Source organism: Lissotriton helveticus, chromosome 10 (assembly GCF_964261635.1).
Source record: "Lissotriton helveticus chromosome 10, aLisHel1.1, whole genome shotgun sequence".
Classification (NCBI taxonomy): domain Eukaryota; kingdom Metazoa; phylum Chordata; class Amphibia; order Caudata; family Salamandridae; genus Lissotriton; species Lissotriton helveticus.
In genome coordinates this window covers 374,805,002-374,825,607 of record NC_136071.1, presented here as the reverse complement: position 1 = coordinate 374,825,607, position 20,606 = coordinate 374,805,002, and the positions used below count along the sequence as shown (strand labels likewise).

Below are 20,606 nucleotides of genomic sequence, written 5' to 3'. Positions count from 1 at the left end.
AACACACACTCGACCCCGTCTTCTCATCCAGCAAGGACATCGTCTTCAGCCACGCCACCGGACTCCACTGGACGGACCACAGCTGTATCCACTTCAGCTTCAAAAGAGCAACGGCCCACCACCACCAGCAACAGGGTGCACGCAGAAGCTGGAACAAGATCACAGCCGAACAGCTCGCCGCATCCCTGAGCCAGCACCCCCCCACCAGCTCAGCGAACCCCAGCCAGGCCGCCGACAACCTTGCGAAGTGGATCAGCAGCTGCGCAGACGACCTCGCCCAACTGAGGACCCCACCTAGCAGACCCAGCAGCAAGAAAGCACCCTGGTTCACCGACGAACTCAAGAGCTCCAAGAAGCACTGCCGAGCCCTCGAGAGAACCTGGCGCAAAGACCCTACACCAGACAACATGACCGCCCTCAAGCTCGCCACCCGAAAACACCACCAACTGATCCACGCCACCAAGAAAACTGCATTCAAGGAACGACTGGGCAACAACGCACACAACAGCAAGGAACTCTTCAACATCGTGAAAGAGCTCTCCAACCCCAACGCCGGAAACAACGACATCACCCCATCTCAAGCCCTCTGCAACTCCCTCGCCTCCTACTTCCACAACAAGATCGCCGACATTCACAACAGCTTCAGCACTCAACCAACGCTCCCCACGACCGCACCTACGCTCCCCACCACCACCCTACGCTCCTGGACCCCGATCAGCACCGAAGACACCATCCGCACGATGAACACCATCCACTCTGGATCTCCAACCGACCCCTTCCCCCACCACGTCTTCAACAAGGCCGACGCTGTCATCGCACCCCACCTGCGGGACATCATCAACACCTCCTTCGACACCGCTACCTTCCCTGAGAGCTGGAAGCACGCCGAACTCAGCGCTCTACTTAAGAAACCGTCAGCGGACCCCACCAAACTCAAAAACTACCGCCCCATCTCGCTCCTCCCGTTTCCGGCCAAAGTCATCGAGAAGAACGTCAACAAGCAGCTGGCCGCCTTCCTCGAGAGGAATGGATCCCTCGACCTCTCGCAGTCAGGCTTCCGGGCCAACCACAGCTCCGAGACCGCCCTCATCGCTGCTACCGATGACATTCGAGCCCTGCTCGACAACGGAGAAACAGCGGCCCTCATCCTCTTGGACCTCTCCGCGTCATTCGACACCGTCTGCCACCGCACCCTAGTGCAGCGCCTCAGCAACGTCGGAATCCAGGAGAAGGCACTGGAGTGGATCATCTCCTTCCTCGCCGGAAGGACACAGAGAGTCCGCCTTCCCCCGTTCAGATCAGAAGCCACCGAAGTCATCTGCGGCGTCCCTCATGGCTCCTCGCTCAGCCCCACCCTCTTCAATGTCTATATGAGCCCCCTTGCGGCCATCGCACGCCAACACAACCTCTACATCATCTCCTACGCCGACGACACTCAGCTGATCCTCTCCCTCACCAACGACCCCGCCACCGCCAGAGCCAACCTACAGGAAGGGATGAAAGACGTAGCCGAGTGGATGACGACCAGCCGCCTGAAACTGAACACAGACAAGACGGAAGTTCTCATCCTGGGCTCCTCTCCCTCCGCCTGGGACGACTCCTGGTGGCCCCCCGCCCTGGGCAGCGCACCCAAACCGACAGACCACACACGCAACCTGGGCTTCATCTTGGACTCCTCCCTCTCCATGACCAGACAAGTCAACGCCGTCTCCTCGTCTTGCTTCAATATCCTGCGCATGCTACGCAAGATCTTCCGGTGGATTCCCACCGAGACCAGGAAGACGGTCACCCAGGCCCTCGTCACCAGCCGTCTGGACTACGGCAACGCCCTCTACGCCGGAACCACCGCCAAGCTCCAGAGGAGACTCCAGCGGATCCAGAACGCCTCAGCAAGACTCATCCTTGACATCCCCCGGCACAGCCACATCTCCGGACACCTGAGAGACCTGCACTGGCTCCCGGTCAACAAGAGAATCACCTTCCGTCTCCTCACCCACGCTCACAAAGCCCTACACAACCAAGGACCAAGATACCTCAACAGCCGCCTCAACTTCCACACTCCCACCCGCCAGCTTCGATCGACCAGCCACGCCCTCGCCGCCGTCCCCCGCATCCGAAGAGCCACAACAGGAGGAAGGTCCTTCTCCTACCTGGCCGCCAAGACTTGGAACTCCCTCCCAACCCACCTCCGCCTGACCCAAGACCACCTCGCCTTCAGGAAGCAGCTCAAGACCTGTCTGTTCGAGCAGTAGCGGACCCCCCCTCCCCAGCACCTTGAGACCCTCCGGGTGAGTAGTGTGCTATATAAATGCTTGATTGATTGATTGATTGATTGATTGGTAATTCTAAACAGCTTTTTCTTGCCTTACTAGACCAGTAAACTCACTAACAGGAAGAAACCCTACGCTCCTGCACTATCTTTGCTAGGTCTTCCCACTCTCACGAGATGGCTTTATATTCAGGGGAACTCCGTTAGTAGCTTGCTGCTAGCCTCCCATAATTGGGGAGTATCCAGCTGATGCCATTTTAAGTATATTCAATTTAATATTCTGAACTGAGGCTACCTTACACCTGCCAGAATTAACAAAATATACATGGGAGCCGCAGCTGCATGTCCTCGTTGTATGCAATTTGATGCAGATATGCTCCATATTCTTTGACCTTGCCCCTCACTCCTTTCATACTGACAGAGAGTTCTTGAGGTGCTGTCGGCCACAACGAGCCATGCACTAACGAACCCATAAGTGGTCCTATTGGGCGTATTCCCCACCCTAGTTTTGAGAAACCCCCACCAAGTTCTTTGTCTTGGCTCTTCTAGCATAATGCAATATCACACTGCACTGGAAGGTTTCAATTTCTCCGACTATCATAAGTTGGACCAAGGTCTTGCTCTCTTGGTTTCTATCTGAGAGCACTCTGTACACAGTGAGGAATGAGCAGCTCTGAGACTGCACCATGGATGAATCACTCCCCCATAAACCATCCCAACACATACAGTCTCAGTTTCTATGTACTAGTTCTTCAAGCCACATCTAGGCAACTACGCAAGGCAGTGATATAAGGGTGCATATATCTGACACACTGTCATGATTTCCCCACTAGAACACTTTCTTCTAAGCATCACTGGGTTCATTGCTCTGCTTCCCTCTGCTGATAGGCAAGGCAGCAGCATCTGGGCAGGGGGATGTGGGGGGACAGTTTATCAAGGATCAGTTTGGTACACAGTACATTTTAAAAATTGTGTGCTAACTCGTTTCGTAAAAGTATGTTGACCAGCACTGTTCTTCTGTAAATGTACAATGTAATCTGTTGCTACATACCTTGTTACAATCCTGCTATGTAACCTCTTTTGGCATACAACACTAATATCTGTTTTTAAACATATGGTAGAATTCCAATTTAGTACACTAGATCAAATCATGGCATTGACATTAAAATCAAGTGAAAGTTTCTATACATGAAGGTTAAAACATTAATTAAACCTCCTTCTAGACAACACCACAAGTGAATAAATTGAAACAATTGTTTGGTGTCCCTTACTTTATGGCCATTAATATTGTTATGGATGGTGTAACATTACAGACTAAAAACACTTATAAGTGGATATTTTGTATAGTCCATCTCAAACTGAATTATGTCAAAATGCTCTCAAATGTCACTTTCAACTATAGACACATGAAGTAAATTGATTTGAATTAAATCACCTAATTCAGTCATGAAGGAAATCTGGGATTAGAACCTAGGTTCAGGTCTGATATAAGTCAATCATTGTTTTCAAGCCCGGAGTCCTTACTCCCTCCACGACGGCTCTGTGCGTGGAAAGGACGGCCTTGAAAAGGAGAGCACGACTTTCTTAGCTGAATCCGTGAATGCGCTGGCGGGCTAGTTCTAAACTCCAGGGCAAACAAGTTTTCGGCAAGGGATACTGAAGTTAACGTTTGCTCAATTGCGTCATATTCATCGGGTGGGGAACTTAACCTTATTGCCTTTACTATGTCTCCCCTAATCACAGAGCGACATCCTCTAACATGTCACAACCAGTGAATTGCCTTATTAGTTAGGGAATCAGCATTCCCTCTGTGACCATTAGTCTCTTTGACTAATTTGGGGACATTAGTCATGCAAATTTTATTGGGGCAATAGTCATCATTTTTTGGGTACACGTTCCCCCTCCTGCTAAAAGAGTTGTTATGTGGTATCACCATTCAAGAGGGTGCCCTAGGTGTAGTGTTACTTCCTCCTATATTAATAGTTCCGGATATCTAACCTTGTTTTGTGTTGGTGCCCATACTAGTGAATGCCCTAGGTGTAGTGTTACTTCCTCCTGTATTAGTAGTTCCGGGTTTTTGACCTTGTTTTATGTTGGAGCTCGTTGGCCTTCTTACTGCAATTGATGCCCAGTCATCAGATTCTTTGGGGGCTGAGTCGGAACTTTTCCTATCAGCTGTGGCAGGTACCGAAATTAAGCCTCTGCCATCAACCCCTTGCTGGACCTTATTAACTGTGCGGGGTCTCAAGGGAAAGGAATTAAAAATAGTAGTAGTGTCATTATTAGAAAGAGTATTATTATTAGATAAGGTCCGCGACCCCCCCTTGAGGACACTACCAACCATAGAAGTTAGATTTGCAATCAAGGACTTCATTACCTCGATTTCGTCACGCAAAAGGGTCACCAAGCTTGTTAGAGTACTGACTTCTTCTAGTGCCATTTTCCACCTCATGATATCATTGTCCGTCACCAAACTGGATGAAGAATTTGTCACAGGTGTAACGCAAACCCCAAAGGTTTGCGGCACTTGAGTGACAGGGGACTCATCGTGAACAGCGGCTGACACCGCGTATCTATTTGAGCAGGGTATTAAAGGAGCAGAGTCAGGTAGACCAATCTCTGCAGCGGTGTTAGGAGACCCATCCTGACCCTCCTGAGAAGGAGTCACACCCAATAAATTAACCAAGCTGCTACCATCTTTAGTGCTTTTCTTAATCGCTCTACGTTTAGCCCGAAACATATCTGGAATTACAGGCGTTTCACCCTCAGGTACCAGCCCAGATAGAGCTCTACTCTGCTCACTGTGATCCTCACCCTTAGTATAATCTTGACTGGCCACGGGAATCTCTTCACAATCGTCAACAAGGGTGCAGATTCGGTCAATCACGCAGTTAGCAGCAGCGTGACTAACCACATTTTTAGTTTTCCTACCCTTCCTATGTTTTGGGGGATTAACAAAAGCCGCTCCCCCCTCTTCCATAGACTTCCGCTTCCCGATACCGCAGCGATATACCAGCTGATTACAGTTCACGAGGACACCGAATAACGAAATTTCAAGTGAATCTCAGGAGCAGAATAGTCTTAGTTCTACCTGGATTTAGGTATCAACAGCCCTCTCAGGGATGACAGGAACTGTCCCGGGTATACAATCCCGCTTGTCAGATGTAACAATAAACACGATAAGATGATAAATCAACGGGAGAGGGCCCAGCCCGGCCTCTACGGCCCCGGACGGTCACAGACGGGCTTCTGCCGTGTGCTCCCGCGCAGCGGGGACCTGGACCTAATTATATATCACGTTCAAATGCCTGTGGGCGGGGCCGTCAGCACAACGCGGGACCAGGTGATGATAATGAAGCAGGGACTCCTGGTAGATCGAGTCCCTGCTGGCGAAGAATACTGGAACACCTTCCTTGAAGGCACGCCCCTAGATGACAACTTCACTGCAGGGGCCCAGGTAAGCTTTCTCTCACCACTAAAAAGCGGTGAAGCGGCACCCGCGAAGCGGGTGCGGCAAGTTGTAGAGGAAAAGCTCCTTTCTTCCCAGGCAGCTACTGGCCACGCTCCTTGGTGCAACTCCCGTTAGGCTGGTACAACCGGGAGACCATATGCGTTCAAATGCCTGTGGGCGGGGCCTTCAGCACAACGCGGGACCAGGTGATGATAATGAAGCGGGGACTCCTGGTAGATCGAGTCCCTGCTGGCAAAGAATACTGGAACACCTTCCTTGAAGGCACGCCCCTAGATGACAGCTTCACTGCAGGGGCCCAGGTAAGCACTCTCTCACCACTAAAAAGCAGCAAAACGGCCCCCGCGAAACGGCACCCGTGAAACGGCACCCGCAAAGCGGGTGCGGCAAGCAGTAGAGGAAAAGCTCCTTTCTTCCCAGGCAGCTACTGGCCACGCTCCTTGGTGCAACTCCAATAATTATTGCATACTTAAAGAGAGATTTTGGCATTGTGACTTAAAGAAATAGTTGCGCATATCTTCATGGGGCAGAGTCTGCCATGAGATTTTCTTGATCTATAAAATTAGATTATCAATCAATCAATCAATATTTACTTTCTTCGATTAGCATCAGCAATCATAACAGTACAATAAAAACATCAATAAGTATCATTCCATAATATAAAATCCAATAAATGATTCAATATCGAAATAATCATAATAAACGCCTGGTAAAAAATCTGGATAAATACCAGCAAACAGTAAAACTATCTAAAAATTAAAGATATAAGAGAGCTGGTCTTGCTTGGTTAAAATTCAACGGTTCAAGTATTGGACGAATATACTTATGTCGCAGATTGGCCCATTTGCAGCAATTTAAAACAATATGTAAAGTGTCTAATGCAGAGAATGCAGCAAACACAAGTAGATGATGGACAGTGCACTGAAATGTTACAGAAACTCAACCCCAGTCACAGATCTGGGTTGAATCCATCATCGTTCTTTAACTCACTTCGCCACTCCAGCTTAGACACAGCTATATGCAAATCAGTATTAACTCTGTGCCTCATGGAAACAGTCCAAACCGAACTATCAAGCCATATCTTCCCTGGACCAGAAACAAGCATCCTGGGACCGGTTTCGGGCTAACAGCCCTCATCAGCCAGGCTAATGCAGAGAACGCATCACATGTGCAAATGAGAGAGTCTAGTGGGTTATGCCATCCTGCCACTAGTTGAGGGAACATATTCAAACAAAAATATGTTAAAGGTCTTCTGTGAGTAACCGGCATACCCAATGTTAAATGAAATTCAATTTTATCTATAGATTTCATCATCGCATAATGTGTATAGCAATGTTTGCGCTGTGAGTCCAGAGTTCTATCTTCTTGGGTATACACCTTAAATACTATCTTAACTCCTACAAAATCTGGTATGGAGATTAGTTCTGGTGAATTGAAGAGATGTGATAAACCCAAATTTGTCAGGGTACATTTTATGTAACTCAACCAGGCTATACGCAAACTATAGTCTATGCTCATACAATCTTTAAATATTAATCTGTTAAATTCAAATTATTTTTTGGTCCATCTTGAACACCATAAAAGTATAGGGTGCAAACTTATGTAATCAACTATGAAACCTGCCTCTATCTGCTGTTTGAATAGAAGTAGAAGATTTGTAAACCCCAAATCTCTACTCCAAAGGCTACAGTTGGAACACACTTTGCATTATAGAGGCGTAATATAGACTTTATATGACTGTAGCCTAAACACCTGGATAAAGCATCAATGCTAAAGGCCATCCTATTAAAAGATTGAATAAGTGATTTCAATAGTAGGTCCCAAGACAATTTCCCGCCCAAGAGTATGTCTAAATAGCTGAACTTGTCCACCTTACCTATGTTGTTGTCCTTTATTACATAGGTTTTAGTCTTGGTACCTCTGGATCCTACGGTCATGGTATACGATTTAGAATAATAGTTTTTTGGTCCCAGATTTTCCACAAAATCATTAAATTGGCACAATAAAAGTTGCAGGCCTTTAGCTGTATTGTAGATAAGAACAGAATCATCCACGTACAACACTGTGTCCTATCCCCAGGACATCTTTACAATGTTCCCTCAAAAACTGATCTAATTGATTTGCCCGAGCGCAGAAGTTAAGATGGCCGCCCCCCAGTGAGCTCCACATCGCGTCTGCCCGATTTTCGATGAAATTAAAAGACAATATGCTGTTTTTTACCTTAAATTGAAGGTAACAGATTCCTGAAGCCTCTGCTTCCCAGTAAGGTGCTTGGTTGCCCTCTTGCACAACGGAGGTATTCATTTGTTCTTCAGCTTCCCCACCGGTCTCCTGGAGCAGGTACAGCTGAGTTTTCTGGTCAGGGGGGCGAAGCTGCATTCAGGAAAGGGCAAGGCTGTGGCCTAGTAACTATCACAGTCAGATTTAGCTGCTGCACCTTCTTACTTTGACTGACTCTCCTTGCTATACCTATTTTCTGCACTTTATAGTACATTCTACTGCAGACTTTTAATTTAAGGACATATGAAGGGTAAAAAACACAGGTTCAGCATAATAAAAGGAAGCAAAAAATGTCTCCACCTCTATTTAAATCACAATTGGTGGAATCTAATGAACCTTCTTTGGCTTAACTGTTGGATGACATTCAAGCTATTTATTCCAGCACAGATACTATTGCCTCTGAAATTAAAAATATACAAAAAGGCATGGCTCGTCTATCTATGAAAACATCTGACAATGCAATTAAAATTCAGGAAAATAAAGCTAAAATCGACAGTTTTTCACCGTTTGTGGCAAAAATACCTGCTATGTCTAAACAGTGATAGACAGTCACATTTATGTATTTTTAATTTACCAGAAGATGTGGAAGATAACGATTTTAGAATTTACTTGGAGAATTTGCTACCTGGCCTCTTACATCTAAAGTTCCCTGAGAAATCCAAAATTGATAAAGCTTACAGGATTGCCTCTCATCGCAATCCTCACCAAAATAAACCCTGACAAATGATTTTTAAAGTTTTACAGCATCATCATTTAGAGATGATAAGAAAAGCAGCATGTGAAATTCCTTCCTTAGTTGTAATGGCAACAGCATTTTCATACATCAGGACTTCGCAAAACAAACTGTTAACAGTTGCCAAGACTTTTCTGACCTCCTACCATGATTGTGTAGCCTTGGCTTCAAATGTGGTCTTTTTGTCCTTCGACTATGCGAATTTGGAAAGACGGTTCCTCAAAGTCCTATCAACACCCTGAGACCTTTGTCATTTTTTGGATCAGCAACCACAGATTCCCATGGATACACATGAAGCTGCTACCTGTATAATAAAGTTTATGTTTTTTTCTGGTGTCGTGTGTTCCTATATATCCTATACAGGATCTTTGCATTTGGATAACATAAACTGTGGGTTTGGTGGCAGACTGGTTCCTAGCACCCCCACCGGATACATTAGCCTATTTGCATTAGCTAGCTCACAGTGCCACTAGAATATCCTCCTATCGGGAAGAGAATACATTCTGGCAACCTCAGAACATGATAACCTAAATCCACCCAGGATTCTGGAACTAATATACTACTTTTCGCTCAGTCACTCGTGCTCACTTAGTCTGTCTCAGAGATACACAGAATAAACAGTCTGGGCATTTCAATAAGGATTTATTGCACAGTTGTTACTCTCGAATAAAATAGATGTGCTGTTGCAACCATCAGAAAGTAGCAGAGATATATGGTTAGCAGTACTACGAAAGTAAAGGGATTGTACAGTTCTACCATTTTGCAGTAATCATGAATATATACAAGACATAAAATACATGAAAATAAAGTGCGTACTTCTACGATGTCTCCCTAACTAGTAGTACCTAAATGTACCTAGCATCTTGGTAGGTGTTATGCCAAGAATCCCTCTAGGATCTAGTCAACCCCATAACCTGAGAAAGGAGAGAATATGGCACCCCGTCCTGGTCTCGAGTTGGACACCCCGTGAGGGATGTTAGACCACTGCTAGCTGGAGAGTCTGCATGCAGGAACCTCAGCGTCTCTGGTCAGTGTGTCCGCCGGGAAATCCCGGTCTCCTCTGTCTGTCTAAGCAAGACATAATGTATATATACCCACTGGTCTTCCCAGGGGTCCTACGTTGCTGTGTTACTGGGTCGGCCTAAAGGATGACGTTGGGCTTAAACTTTTGTGTTCAATAAGTTTATTAGAATTTTAAAAGGGTAAAAATAGTTAAATACAATACAAAATGATACAACAGCTGGAGAAAAAGACAAATGCAGAAGTTCATTACAATAATCAGACCAATGCAAAAAAAAAGTATCTCATAAAATACATAGATAAATCAGTAAAGAAAATTGAAGGGATCGCGTTCATGAACCATAAAAACCAATATCCAGTTCATGAACGCGATCCCTTGAATTTTTGATTTATTACTCCACTTTATACAATAAACCTAACTTAAAAAACCCTCCCTGATTGACTCCTTTTTACATGAATGTGGATTATCTAAAGTTTCACTATCAAGCAAAGACAAATTAGACTCACCAATCACTATGGAATTGGCTATTAAATCCCTTAAACAGGGTACATCTCCAGGTCCCGATGAAATTACTGCTGAATTTTTCTGAAGAATTTTCCGCGCAACTTATTCCTCATTTATTTAAACTTTTTACAGCTTTTGGTGCCTTAGGTACAACTTCTTGTTCCTTTACAGAAGCTTTCATTATAGTTCTTCTAAAACCTAACAGGCCCAGCCATCGTATCAAATTATTGCCCCATTTCCCTAATAAATCAAGATTGTACACTCTACGCTAAAATTCTTGCAACCAGATTGACTTCGGTATTGGATTCTCTTATTCATCCTGATCAATCTGGTTTCATGAAAAATAGATATTCAGTTAATGACAGCAGAGTTTTACTACATGCTATTGAACAAGGGTCCTCTTTATCATTACCATCTGGAGTGCTTGCATAGGATGCTAAAAAAGCTTTCGATAAAGTCCATTGGCAATTTTTATTTCATACATTATCTGCATTTCATTTTGGTGATCTATTTATTCGAATGATATCGGTTCTCTATTCTAGCCCTTCGGCTCGCCTATTCATTAATGGTCAAATTTCGAATCAGTTTTTTCTTTTTCGAGGTACTAGACAAGGTTGTTCAATGTCACTGTTGTTATTTCTCCTTGTTATTGAACCCTTGCTTACTACTACTAGAACATGTATTGATATCACTGGTATTAATAATAAGGATGTTACTATTAAAACATTAGCATATACAGATGATATTCTTTTGTTTATTATCAATCCTGAATCCTCATTCCCTCCATTAATAGATAATATTTCATTATATTAGCAGATTTAAATGCTAACAAAAATATTTTTTTCCTTTAAATTCTCTTTGTACACCTGGTATGCAATGTTCCCTCTAATTTTTTTCCTCTGTGTTTGGCAGTGTAAGGTCTATGTGCGCTGCAACCAAGGCTATGTGCTCCAGTAACCAGACGTGCATGTTGGTGCAGTGCCAACTATCACTCCAAACTTTTGCTTAAAAAAGTGAAAAGACGGTGCATTTCCTCACATACTGTAATCTCCCAATTTCTCGGGATCGAGAAAACAATAAGAACACCACTGAAACCACAAGGTATAGGTATTGCTGTTATGTTCTTGTTTAATGAACACAATTACACACAGTAAAAAGGAAACTAAAGAAGATGAGATGAACAGTCTCACTAAATAAGTGTAAATCATACGATACCCATCAGTCGCCTGCCCTGTTCCCAGGAGGGCCAACCGTCCTCTGCTTGAACACCGGTCCCGGTATTCGTCCAACAGAGGACACCGTGCTAAGTAACGGCCGAAAATGCCGTTCGTGTACGACTGATGGGTTGGAGTTGAGTTTCAGCGTCCTGGCGCTGTTTAAGACACTCGACTCTGGAACTCCCTGCCGGGCACTCTACCGAGGGGTCTGGATTTGCAATCAATGCCCAAAACAGAGACGCGGCAAACACCTCCTTTGGTGTGCGTCTCTGTTTCACAATCCGTCCAGGGAGCGTAGAAACTAACGCTCAACCCAGACTCCACTGCGTTGTCAACGGAACGAGCAGCCACTCGCTTCCTGTAATGAGTTCCCGACTCCAGAACAGCGGGACCGCGTCTTCGGCGGATGCAAGGTTCGGTGTCCCCGGAATCAAACGAACAGCGGGACACAACCTAACGGCCGGCAAGTATCCAAAATATCCGACAGTGTCCCGGCGTCCAATGCGTCTTAAGTACGCATTTCTGTGTGCGCGCTGATCACGCTAGGCATGCTGGATCTTGTGGTTCCTTGTCCACCCATGACGCGGTGATCGGCGTCTATTTCGACTGCTGCTGCCCTAGGTGTCACACCGCGTCCCGGGGATTCTGACAGTACATCCTCCCTCACCAGCCCATCCGAACAGGGCCCGCGCTGGCAGGGTGTTTTTTGTGGAACGCAGCGACCAACCGCGGGGCGTAGATGCCCGACGCGGGCTCCCAAGACTGTTCCTCCGGGCCGTACCCCTTCCACGCCACCAAATACCAGAGCTTGTCTCCCCGCCTCTTGGAGTCCAGGATTCCGGCCACCTCATACTCCACATCTGCGTCCACCGACACCGGCACCGGCGGCACCCGGCTGCCCGGAGCGGAAGATTTCAGGAGGGACACGTGGAATACCGGGTGGACCCTCAGGTGGCTAGGCAAACACAGGCGTACATTCACAGGGCTGATGTGCTTAGAGATGCGATACGGACCAATGAACCTAGGATGAAACACGCTGCGCTTCCGTAACCGCATATTCCTGGTGGACACCCAAACAAAATCCCCAACCGCATACAGAGGTCCAGGCCAGCGCTTCCTGTCGGCCGTAGCTTTGTACGCCGCCTTGGCCGTCTCCAGGCAGGCACGAGATCGAACCAGAGTTTCCTTGATGTGCGCCACCCTCCTAGCGGCTTCCGGCACTCGAAGGTCCTTGACGGGGTGAATGAATGGCAGAAACCTGGGGTGATGACCATAGTTGGTGTAAAACGGAGATGACTTGGTGGAGCTATGCGTGGAGTTGTTGTAAGCAACTTCTGCCAGCCATAGGTGATCCACCCACTCCTCTGTCCCTTGGTCCACGAAACAACGCAGGTACTGCTTCAGCGACTGGTTAAGGCGTTCCGGCTGCCCATCGGTCTGCGGATGGTAGCTGGTCGACAAAGCTGAAGTGACGTGTAACGCCGAACACCACTTCCTCCAGAACTGGGTCGTGAACTGAGATCCCCTGTCCGACACGATTATGGTGGGCAGCCCATGCAACAGTACCACATTCTTCAAAAAGGAGCAATGCTAGCTGGCCCGCCGAGGGTACCTGCTTGCAGGCTACGAAGTGCCCCATCTTCGTGAGATAGTCCACGACCACCCTGATCACCGTACAGCCCTGGTCCTTAGGCAAACCCACGATGAAGTCCAAGGAAATGCTCTCCCAAGGCCTGCTGGGCGTTGGAAGAGGTTGCAACAGGCCCTGCGGCCGTTGATGGTCCATTTTCGCGGCTGCACAGACGGAACATTCATCCCCCCATCTGCGGACATCCGAACGCAACGACGGCCACCAGAAATGCCTCCCCAAACTAGACACGGTTTTCTCGAACCCCAGATGGCCCGCGCAGGGTGACGTGTGGCACCAAGCAAAGGCCTGCTTCCGTAATCAGGGAGTGGGTACTAGTAGTCCGTGACCGTGCACAGGCATACCGTCCAGCACTCGCCATTCCCTGTGGCACAATAGCCACCGTCTCGAGGCAAAGGTCCGTATCCCCCTCTGGATGCCCCTAAGGAACATGTCCGGCTGTATAGCCCTGATCACCGCGCCCGGTGGTATGATGGAGTGCACGGGAGCAGGTGGCGGAGCCAGAGCAGATGATTGACGGGAAAGCGCATCCGCCTTCCTGTTTTCTGTGCCAGGTCTATAGGTGATGTGGAAGCGGAATCCGGAAAAGAATAGCATCCACCGCATCTGCCGAGGCGACAGGTGTTTTGCCGCCGTCATGAATTGCAGGTTGCGGTGGTCCGTGTATACCGTCACTTCATTTCTGGCCCCCATCAGCCAGTGCCTCCACTCCGTAAAAGCGTCCTTCATGGCCAACAGCTCCTTCTCCGCTATGTGGTAATTCCGTTCAGCGGTGTTCAGTTTTCTGGACATGAACGCCACGGGATGTAGCACTCCGGGGTGTTGGTGCCGTTGCGACAGGATGGCCCCCCCGCGACCTCAGAGGCATCCGCCTCCACCACATATGGCAAGTCAGGGTTCGGATGTGCCAGGATAGGTGCAGACACAAAAGCCTTTTTCAGTGCCACAAAGGCTTCCTGAGCATCCGGGATCCACACGAAGGGTTGCGACTTTCGCAGCAGCTGAGTAATCGGGGCCACCAACCCTGAAAACCCATCGATGAAGCGACGATAAAAATTGGCGAATCCAATGAAGCACTGCACGTCTTGCACCCCCTGTGGCGTTGGCCAGTCTTCCACGGCCTTGACCTTACGCTCTGCCATTTCCTGTCCCGCAGGGCTCAGCATCACTCCCAGGAACTCCACTGATGTGACGTGGAAGTCGCATTTGCTGAGCTTGCAGAACAGCAGGTGATCTCTGAGTCTCTGGAGTACCGTGGCCACGTGGTGTACATGTTCCTCCTCAGTGTTGGAATAGATGAGGATATCGTCAATGTACACCACTACGTACTCATCCATGATGTCTCAGAATACCTAATTCAGGAAGTATTGAAAGGCCGCAGGGGCGTTGCAAAGCCCGAACGGCATGACGAGGTATTCGAAGAGGCCGAATCTGGTCTTAAACGCCGTCTTCCACTCGTCGCCGTCGCGCATACGTACCAGATGGTACGCCCTTTTGAGGTCTAGTTTCGTGTACACCCGGGCCTTTTTTACTTGTTCCAATAAGACATTTATGAGTGGCAAAGGGTACCGTTTTTTTACGGTAATCGTGTTCAACGCCCTGAAGTCCACACAGGCCCTCAACTCACCATTGGCCTTCGGGATAAAAAAAAGGGGTGAAGCAGCCGGTGACTTAGAGGGTCTGATGAACCCCAATCCCAGGAGTTTATCGAGATAGGAGCGCAGCTGGAGGTTCTCCGGTTCTGTTAACGCGTACAGCCTGCCACTGGGGACACTGGCACCCCGAACCAAGTCAATCTGACAATCGTAGATCCGGTGCGGGGGAAGGACCTCAGCCCGTGCCTCATCGAAAACGTCCTGGAAGGCATGGTATGCCCCGGGTAACGTAACAGCCTTCTCTGCCGCTGTGGCTACCGTGTGTTCCATCTCAGGACCGGTGGTGGACCCCGTTCGTACCCCACAGCGTTGGCGACAGTGCGAAGACGTCATCCTCATCTGGTGGATTACCCAATCAACGGTCGGGTTGTGCTTCTTGAGCCATGGCAGACCCAGGATGATCCTATATTGAGGCGCTCGGATGATACTGAAGTCAATGCCCTCTTCGTGATCTTCCCCGAATCTTACTGGCAGTAATCCCGTGTGGTGCCCTATGGGGCCAGTGACCAGTTGTCTTCCGTCCACAGCATACACATCCTCGGGTAGATCCTTGGGTACGAGGGCTATACCCAACCGTTGAGCCTCGTCTTCATCCATGAATAGGCCAGTGGCCCCTGAGTCAACCATGGCCTCTACGGGAATCCACCTGGCTTCTATGGACACTTGAACGGTGACGTAGAGGTGCTGCGGTTTCAAAAGAATAGGACTCGACAAAGAAGGGATGTTAGAACGACTCCGAGAGGCCCCTTCACTAATCAGGGAGTCTGTTAGTTTTCCGACTGGATGTCAACTGCTGCAGATACTGGTTTAGAGGTCCTGAAGCGGCTGGTTTTTGGTTTGGCAGGGCACTCACGGACGTAATGTCCCTTCTTGCCGCAGTATAAGCATAGGCCTTGTTTACGGCGTGTCTCTTTTTCCGTGGAAGTAAGACTGGCCCGAACAGCTCCGATATCCATGGGTTCAGCCTTGGTAGAGGCGTTACCTTCTGGGGCTCCGGGCGTCCCTGGAACTGGCATGGATTTCCCTTTCTTTTTGTGGTCTCCTCTGCGCTCGCCCAAACGATGATCCAAGCGTAGGACCAAGGCGATAAGACCCTCACATGTTTTGGGCTGTGGATCGATCTGAGCAACGACATCCTTGAGCTCCTCGCTCAATCCCTGATGGAACAAAGCTATCTGTTTCGAGACCGGCCATTTGGTTTCCACAACCAAACGACGAAAGGAGTTCAGGTATTGCACTACGTCGTGGTTGCCCTGACGTAGCTCAAGCAGTTCACGGTCTGCGGTGTATGTATCCGCCCGTCTATCAAAGACTTTCAGGAATTCCTCGCGAAACGCCCCCCAATCGCATAGAATGGGGTCATCCCTGCTCACCAAGGGCACTGCCCATTGCGCAGCGTTTCCGGCGAGGTACGAAATGAGAAAGGCCACTCTAGCCTGGCTCGTTGGGAATGACTTGGGTTTGCAGGACAGGTGCAATGCCACCTGAGTCATGAACACCTGCACCGTATCAGGGTCTCCAGTGTAGCGTTCTGGAGTGGCCAGGGGAACGGCCACGGGCATCTCTACCACAACCGCCGGAGAAGGGGGAGCCATATGGCTACCAGCATCAAAGGGATTCTGCTGGGTTGCTTCGAACCTTGCCTTTAGGTCTGCTGTCTCTTGCCTGGACGCCGTCAACTTGACTTGGACGGCGGCCAGAGCCGCCACCACATCATCCAGAGTGGCCATGGTCTTCTTCCCTCGATCGGGAGAGGATTGGTGTTAGATGCGGTCGGATAATATGTAATCTCCCTATTTCTCGGGATCGAGAACACAATAAGAAAAGCACTGAAACCACAAGGTATAGGTATTGCTGTTATGTTCTTGTTTAATGAACACAATTACACACAGTAAAAAGGAAACTAAAGAAGATGCAATGAACAGTCTCTCTAAATAAGTGTAAATCATACGATACCCATCAGTCGCCTGCCCTGTTCCCAGGAGGGCCACCCGTCCTCTGCATGAACACCGGTCCCGGTATTCGTCCAACAGGGAACACCATGCTAAGTAACGGCCGAAAATGCCGTTCGTGTACGACTGATGGGTTGGGGTTGAGTTTCAGCGTCCTGGCGCTGTTTCAGACACTCGACTCGGGAACGCCCAGCCGGGCACTCTACCGAGGGGTTTGGATTTGCAATCAATGCCCAAAACAGAGACGCGGCAATCACCTCCTTTGGTGTGCGTCTCTGTTCCACAATCCGTCCAGGGAGCGTAGAAACTAACGCTCAACCCAGACTCCACTGCGTTGTCAACGGAACGAGCAGCCGCTCGCTTCCTGTAATGAGTTCCCGACTCCAGAACAGGGGGACCGCGTCTTCGGCGGATGCAAGGTTCGGTGTCCCCGGAATCAAACGAACAGCGGGACACAACCTAACAGCCGGCAAGTATCCAAAATATCCGACAGTGTCCCGGCATCCAATGCGTCTTAAGTACGCATTTCTGTGTGCGAGCTGATCGCGCTAGGCATGCTGGATCTTGTGGTTCCTTGTCCACCCATGACGCGGTGATCGGCGTCTATTTCGACTGCTGCCGCCCGAGGTGTCACACCGGGTCCCGGGGATTCTGACACAGACAGATCCACGTGCACGGTGTTATGGCTGCTTTAAAACCGTCCCACATAGCAATTTGAAACCTTGGCAGCTATGTTGCTGCATTCCTTTTCTTAATAGAGCTGGGCCGCCGGGTGTTTGTGCACATTTGTTCAAGTTTTCATGTTAATTTCAGCTCATGATGGGCGCTGCGATTAATATGAAACTTTAACAAATGCTCTCTTTGAGCAGGAAAAATAAAATTATGATAACAATATAATTGTACTTTTCACAGTTTCAGGGCTGGGTTAGGGTAGGGCCGCATCAGGCTTTCAACTAACGCATTTTAATACCAGTGTCCGCATCATCACATTATAATGCATTAGTCATGTATTCTAGTGCCCCTCTGACAATACTGAAAGTGAGGCACACTGCCAATGAGGCAGGACTAGCACACTAAAATTGTCTAACATATATGAGCATGCAACTGCGCCTTCAAATTTAAAATGCTATGTGTCAGAGATAGAATATTGATGAATAGCGCTGAGCAGGCAGGCCAGAATTTAACAGATCAATTAGCCGTGCCCCAACCAGCCTTCCTGTGAGTCTACTCTGGGAGTACCAGCCACCACAGGGGTGATCCATGGAGCGGGTCTTGCCTGCTGTTTTCCGACAATCCCATCACCCTTTCGGTGACCAGAAGCACACACATGCTTCAAAGATTGGACACACCAGCAGGCCGTAGCTCTGTTTTTCTTTTTTTGCACCCCCCAGCTGAGAAGTCACATTACCTGAGACTCTTGCGCACAATGTTATAGTTTTACAGCCTGCTGGGCCCATTCCTTCCTAAGCCCCTACCTGGACAGAGATTGTTAACAAAACAGTCAACTTCTCAGCTCCTGCCGTGCCCTCTGTACGTGTGTACTTTCCTGAACCAGAGGCACAGTATTGGTCTTGTCACTTGATCCCGGGACTTAATTGTCGACAGACCGGCACAAAAGTGTTTAAGTGCAACCGGCAGAGGTAGGAGACGTTTTTAAAAACAAGCTGATAATCAATATTTTCAGATATTCAGTTTGTATGATCTGGATTTAAAGCAATAATCGCTTATATACTTCAAAACACTTTGGGCATCTGTTGTTGTAGTTCTAGTCTTTCTTTTCCTTTCCTCTTCCTACTGGTGCATGTTCCACATGTCATTTGGAATGTTACCCAAGTATTTATGTGACGTCACTCCAGCTGTACTGGGAGCTCGTCAGTTTCCTTCTGATCCGGCACAAGCTCGTTAGTAATAAAACTGAAGCAGAAATCAACTTTTCGTCTCTGCTTCTTTGTCACTACAATTTGGCGACGAGGGTTGGGATGCGAGTTGTACGAACGAGCCTGTGGCTGAGAATCCAGTTCGAGCTTTCAAAAAGATATTAAGAGGCAAGTGATCACTATGCAATTAATTTCTGGGAGTGTCTCATGTTTCGATATTTTTCTTCTTCATTAATTTGAGGCCAGCGTATTTTCATGAAAATTCTTCTAACCGAATTTCGGTGAGTTCGAAGAGATTCATATTTTGTGGTGTACATGTGAAGGTTTCAGTCACGAAGTTTCAAGAAAATTGTCAGGCAAGTAACTTGTTACTTTTGTCACTACTGATTTATTTCTGCCTCGTAATTTTTCTTCTACGACTCTATTTTCAGCGCGTAAGGAAACGCCGTGTGAGATTTCAGTTGCTCAGCTGTTGCCGCCGGTTTGCCTTCAATTCTGTAACTGTCAGTTTGCCTCCAACTGTCAAGTTCATCGTTGACAGTTACATCGTCAGCTGTTCTCTTGTCATTGAAGATTACGGCATTAGATGGTTGTGCGCACAGCGCCGTGACATAGTCAACGTGAGTTGCGCGACGTCATTTTGTATGCTGATCAATGTTACGCACCGTGTTTACAGCTGACTGAAGGTAATTTCGAACGGATTTTAAGATATATTATCGCGTTTTCTAGTGCAAAAACACAGACAAATTCGCCGTTGTAAAGCGGTAACCATTACCTTCTGAGGAATTATAAGAGGCTATTTATTTCATTCTGCTGCAGTATAAGTTCTTTGTAATATCACTCGAGTGAGGTCAAACTAACGTTTATTTCAGGCTGTTAATGTCATTCGAGTGGAGTCAAGTTGTTGTTTATACATAAAGCACTCGTTCTTGATACATGTTATAGCATACTAGAAAATATAGTGTTATAGTGTATTGAATTATATTAATGGATAGTGTATATTTTCCAAAATATTAGATCATTTCATTTTTGATACCAATTATCTGTGTACAAGGTGACAATTGAAGTACATATAAAACAGGAGCATACAGACTGCAAGAAACACATTATGGCCAGTGAACCAAATTTCGCTACACCTGCATTTTTTCTTAACGAACCTTGTAAACCTGTTATGAGATGGCGGAATTGGTATAGGGCTTTCGAAAATTATATAGTTGCAATAAATGGTAAAAAGTTTGATGCAGAGAGGAAAAAAACTATTCTTTTTGGACTGTTATGTGTTGCCGGCCAAGACATTTTTGACAGTTTACCCGAATTTGAACCTCCCCCTGGACAATTTATTCCTCTGGACGAATTTCCAGAAGCTGTCAAAAGATTAGAAAGACAATTTGATGAGGAAGAAAATATTATGGTGGGCAGACACCGGTTTGCTAAAAGAAAGCAATCTGAATCAGAAACAGTGGAGGAATATATCGCTAGCTTAAGAGTATTAGCGACCAAATGCGACTTTAAGGATATGGTCGATGAGCACATTCACGATCAATTTGTTTTCCATTTATTACGAGCGTAAAATTCAAGAACGCTTGCTTGCTTGTAAAAGACCTTCATTGTCAAAAGCTATTGATATAGCCAAAGGTATAGAGCGTTCTTTAGAAAGTTCTAAAGAGTTAGGCAAAGTACATAATGTAACTTCTAATGTTTGTGTTTTACAAGATAAGAGGAAGAAGGATGCAGTATCAGTCAATAAGTTTAAAACGATGTACAAAACTAATGATTCTCAATCTGTATGTTTTAGATGTGGTTCTCACAATCACAAGGCTGACTGTATGTAGTGTCCAGCTAAAGGTAAGAAATGTACACGATGTCAGAGAATAGGACATTTTGCTAGTGTATGTGGAAACTTTGGTCAGAAACGCTTCTACAAAGCGAGAGTTAGTAACGTTGAGGATTTCGACGAGGAAATGTGTTCAAATATAGTATT

At 47.2% G+C, this 20,606-nt stretch overlaps 1 protein-coding gene across 4 annotated transcripts in view; it reads right to left on the bottom strand.

Annotated features, from left to right (window-relative positions):
• LOC144784035 (GTPase IMAP family member 9-like) overlaps positions 1-20,606 on the bottom strand; it is a 290,804-nt gene that overhangs the window by 168,909 nt on the left and 101,289 nt on the right. The window lies entirely within an intron of this gene.